This window comes from Odontomachus brunneus, unplaced genomic scaffold, assembly GCF_010583005.1.
Source record: "Odontomachus brunneus isolate Ranch 3 - 2012 unplaced genomic scaffold, Obru_v1 Obru_scaffold_114, whole genome shotgun sequence".
NCBI lineage: Eukaryota > Metazoa > Arthropoda > Insecta > Hymenoptera > Formicidae > Odontomachus > Odontomachus brunneus.
The window spans coordinates 1,011,341-1,016,808 of NW_022639564.1; the positions used below are offsets into that span (position 1 = coordinate 1,011,341).

Here is a 5,468-nt window from a genome sequence, read left to right on the forward strand (position 1 = left end):
CTGATTTAAGAAATGCTTATAAACATTTATAAATATTGTTTAATAACTTCGTTTGCTTGAAAATCGTGCGAAAAATCATTTAATGATATGAGTTATGTCTTTCTCCAATTTGAAAGCTGTAATTGCATTATAAAACATTTTTTTTCTTGGGAGCCTATTCTATCATTCGCTCCTGGGCCGCGACGTTCTCCTGCCAACTCTGTCTGCTAGATTCAGCGTCGTCGCACAGTTGGGACCATAGACATAAATAATAGACTGCGCCGTCTTGTAAGAGGCGCTATCCGCAACACCCGAGAGAGAGAGCAATATGAAAAATAGCTGTGTCTCATTCTAACTCGCCAGTTGGTGAGGATGTGAAAAAAAAACAGGGGAGTGCATGGGAGAGAACAGAAGAAATGGTTTACGTGTGCTGCATTTGCAAATTTCAAGCTGGTGCTATTGACGTTTTCACTTTTTCCCCTTACCGCTAATTACACTTCTCCACGACAACTCCCTTCCAACTTCTTCCCCACTCTGTGATGTGCGAGAGAGAGAGAGAGAGCTACTTTTGGATTATCTCTGTCCTTCGATTCCTTGGACAGCCAGCCCATATAAACGCGCAGTCTATTATATATGTCTATAATTGGGACAAATAGAAATTTACTGTTCAAAAATCGCTGGAGACCATAATTTTATAGCAATCAGGATGAATTTTTTTTTAATTAAACGTTAATCAATGTAGAAAAAAATAGTCGAGCCCGATTTTTTAAAAAATTCTTCTAAATGTTGCAATATTAATAAGAATTTGTAAAAAATTGTGACGATCCGGGAGAACGTCACGACAATTAAAGATATTATTTACAAGACTAACAAAGAAACGCCGAACAACCGCGCGCGAGATAACCGCAAGGTCAACAAACAGTCGCACTGTTTGTTATAATTTAGTATAAAAGGCCGTTACAAAACGAGATCAGGGATTGATCGGAAAGCTCCTCTCAGGCGCACGACCGACCAGAACTCGAAATTCCTAGAGATCCTAGACATTCCGTCGACCGAAGTGGATACGCGACGTCGGCTTCCTATCCATACACCGCTCTGCCGACCGAAGTGGATACGCGACGTCGGATTCCTATCCATACCCCGCTCCGTCGACCGAAGTGGATACGCGACGTCGGCTTCCTATCCATACACCGCTCTGCCGACCGAAGTGGATACGCGACGTCGGATTCCTATCCATACCCCGCTCCGTCGACCGAAGTGGATACGCGACGTCGGCTTCCTATCCATACACCGCTCTGCCGACCGAAGTGGATACGCGACGTCGGATTCCTATCCATACCCCGCTCCGTCGACCGAAGTGGATACGCGACGTCGGCTTCCTATCCATACACCGCTCTGCCGACCGAAGTGGATACGCGACGTCGGATTCCTATCCATACCCCGCTCCGTCGACCGAAGTGGATACGCGATGTCGACATCCTTTCTCCGCTACCGCTCTGCCGGCCGAAGTGAATACGCGACGTCGACATCCTTGCTCCGATACCGCTCTATCGACCGAAGTGGATACGCGACGTCGGCTTCCTATCCATCCACCGCTCCGTCGACCGAAGTAGATACGCGACGTCGACATCCTTTTCTCCTCACGCCACGCCGCTAACACCTACGATTGCGAACGCATACAGGGCGTAAGATACCGGCGACGACGAGCGCCTTTAAACCAGCCAGGTTAAATAAACATATAAAAGCCGACGAGGCAACGAACTCCGAACGACGAACAATAGCGTATCAGGAAACAATCCCGACCGCGTCCCGCCGGACGCTTGCGCACCTCGACGCTCGCAGCTGATCGCGAGACGACAACATCGGCTCCCGACGAGAACAAAAACGCGTCCACGCGCCAACGGCGTAACGTCGCATGTAAATAATTGTACATAGCTTCGAAATTAGAATATAGTTCCACATTATTATAACCTACACCACTGCTTTTCATTTCACAAACGACACCCTGACCACACCGACTAAGACTATCCCGCACGTAACGCAAGGCCGTTACAAAGTTACTATGTGCATAGTCCCAGCGGTACAAAGCTAGACTGTTTGTAAAAAATTATCAAGTTTTGTGAGCCACTCCAATTGGAAAACTTTCCATCTTTTCACTGCACAGTACAGTGTACTAAGGTTTTCAGCAATTTTATAGCAATCAGGATGAATTATTTTTTTTAATTAAACATTAAGCAATGTAGAAAAAAACTGTCGAGCCCGATTTTGTTTTTAATTCTTCTAAACGTTCCAATATTAATAAGAATTAAGTTCGTATTCAGCAACCTAAACCTAATATAGCTTACAGTGACACATTTCGTGCTACAGAAACGTTATTTTCATATCGGCTATGGGATTGACAGACAGCTGTTAAATACTAGATCTTAATACTGACTTTAGATTTATGTTGAACGACTTTGTATATCCTATTGCAGCATATATACTGTGTTAAAACATAATGATTTTCATTCAAATAAACATAATGATATTCAATGAAATATAATCTCAATCAAATAAACATAATAATATTCAATAAAAAATAATCTCATAATGATTTTGTTGATGTTGACAGGAGATTAGCAGTTGTCAACTGCTAAATTTTGATTTTTATATCAGATTTGTAATCAGCAATGCTGAAAACTTTACTACACTGTACTGTGCAGCGAAAAGATAGATAGGTTTCCAATTGAAATAGCTCACAGAACTTGATAATTTTTTACAAATTCTTATTAATATTGCAACATTTAGAAGAATTTTTTTAAAAATCGGACTCGTCAGTTTTTTCTATTGATTAACGTTTAATAAAAAAAAAATTCATCCCGATTGCTATAAAATTGTAGTCTCTAGCGATTTTTTAACAGTAAATTTCTATTTATGCCCACTGTACGACGTCTCACTGAGGACTGTTGTTGAGAAAAATCTCACGCCACCTCTAGACTATTCATACCCAGCCGGCGAAAATTAAAATCCGGCCGGCGTAGATAAGAAAAAAGGCGGTCCTTTGTGGGACGCCAGAAATTGCATCTACTCACCGGGTCCTCTTGTAAGGGGAGTGCGACCTCCCACTACAAGCGCAACATTTTGTACTTTTCAAAAATTTCAGGAAAACGGTTTTAGAAATTCCTTGATCCGGGATCCGTTGCGTTCCCCGTAACACTACTCGCTGATAAAACTTGCGCCTCGGTTCTGTAAGAGAGAATGTGCATGATCTGTACGGAGAGAACGACTTCGAGAAATAGCAAAAATGATGATGACCGAGGACGGAGTCATCTTGTCAATTTATCGAACGACTCGTATTGTGTCGGTTCGATGCAAAAACTATTTTCCTATAATTCAAGATTTTCTTTAACAATTTCTTCTTCTTCAATAGGACAAGGGGGAATATTGATTCTCAGAGGTGGGGCGGTTAACTCGAAGGAACTAAAGGACAGTGGACTATTGCTCAGAATTGTTTGTACAATTGGAGTTGCAACGTCAGGTACAGATATGATATATGTTTTGGAGGGTTATATGGATAGGTTGTTGTTTGCGTGACACAAATGGAATAGAAGTGTGTGGATTGATATAATTGTTTTTGCGTAGTCGACGAAGGGGTGTGAAATTTAAGACCTCACGGTAATTTTTTTTTACCTCGGCTTTGTCAGAATTATATCACGTATTAATTCCCTTATTTCGACCTCTGCTTTTTGCATTCTGGACGAATTAATATTCCAGTAATATTTATGAACACGCGTAATCATTTGGTGTACGATCAAATACCCGACGCCGCAACAAAAAAGAATACGAAATAAAGATACCGCTGCACGACCCGGGTGGATCGTTGAATATGATTTTCGTGGACGATGATACATCGACGTTGCAAGTGAACTTACAAGACAGCTCCCAAATTCTTCACAGCTCTTACTGTCCCGGTCTCTTTTGTTACGCCTGTGTCCCGGACAACATGTCCGGAACAGGTATCACCGGCTGGAAATTCGGCACGTCGTAAAATGCACTGTGACGTGGCAGCCTCGAAAGCGCCCAATAAAAAGCGCACTGATTTCGTGACCCTTTCTCGCTTACCGCGTCCCGGCGTACCTTTCTCTTCTTTTTTCGTGTGAGTCCTTAGGACAAAATTCCAGAATTTATTTCGTGCAAGCGGAGCAGATGCGTAGATCTTCGCGTCCCTGATTTTATGTTCTCTCGGCTTCCCTTGCCGGCCACCAGGATCAAAGGAATCCGAAGACGACGGGGGACAGAGGAGCATCGGTTGCCAGTTCATCGCTCATCGCTCTCGCTCAGGTAATCGCTTCGCATATATTTGGCGCTATAATACTCTCGTTTGTTCCGCTTGCTCTAAGAGTCTTCGATCTTCCCGAATATTCTACCGCTTCAGAATATTTGCTAATACGGAAACATAGCTGTCGAATTAAGGCTCGATACCTTCAGTTGCATTTACATTTCAGCTAACATTTGGTGGGCGCAGCGGGAAGCCAGGAGCGGTACCGGGAGAACAATACCGTCCCGAGGATCCCGGCTATAAGAAATGGTGCGCTCAAAGCTGTAAGCCCAGCATTGACGGCGAAAGAGTCTCGAGACAATTAACGTCTCGAGACAATTCTACCGAAAGCTGTCGATCGCCGATTGGCGAAAACGAGAAATTCTGGACGTGGAAAGGAGCGACGAGGGCGGATCTCCCAGTATTCGAGATCTCCGAGAAACAGCCTACTCTTCAGTCTAGCTGTGACTACCGCCGTGAGCGCAACACTTCGAAAATCGAGCGATACTGACGGAAACTGCGAACGAGACGCGAACATTGCACGAGACCGAGTGCCGGTTTTGGTATTTATACGAGAGGGGTAGGCACGAGAGAGACGGGAGTTCGAGCGACCCGAGCGGAGGAGCGAGCGCGTTGACCAGCGGCCGACAGGAGGGGGAGGACCGCACCGGTGCCGATTATCAACTAGGGTGAACCAGCGGAACTGTAAGACCTCTCATTTACTCTGAAATTTTTAGTGTCGTACCGAAGGGTTTTTGTGTTATCGACGTCTCGTCCGCGGAGCGGTCGCGAGTGCAGGCTCGCCCGAGGAGACCGTCCTGTGTTTGTGAAGTTAGCACGACGTTTTATTAGTTCCTAAAAAACAATAATTGTTCCAATAGCACTTTTCATAGTTCCACAGTTGCTTGTAGGAAAGTGTAGAAGTTTTAAATTAATTATAATAAAAAAAAAAGTAAGATCAATATAATCAAGTTAAGTTCGTATATGTAAGTACTTATTACACAAATAAATATGTGATAAGTATCAATAATATTAATAATTGAACGCTGAAATATCCAAGTATCAAATTGAGAAAAACTTAACATCGAGGATCAAAAACTCGGCGTGCCCCAATTAATACATCATTTTTCAATATAAATGTTAATAATGCTACTAATAATTTTATGTATATTATTAAAAAAAAAAAAAAAAA

At 43.1% G+C, this 5,468-nt stretch overlaps 1 protein-coding gene across 3 annotated transcripts in view; it reads left to right on the top strand.

Moving 5' to 3' along the window:
• The first annotated feature begins 4,750 nt into the window (after nucleotides 1-4,750).
• Nucleotides 4,751-5,468, top strand: part of LOC116849395 — a 44,684-nt gene continuing 43,966 nt past the window's right edge. For all 3 annotated transcript variants that reach the window (XR_004379127.1, XR_004379126.1, XM_032826522.1), the window contains exon 1: nucleotides 4,751-4,981. The gene's annotated coding sequence lies outside the window, so the exon portion shown is untranslated. The remainder of the gene's footprint in view (nucleotides 4,982-5,468) is intronic.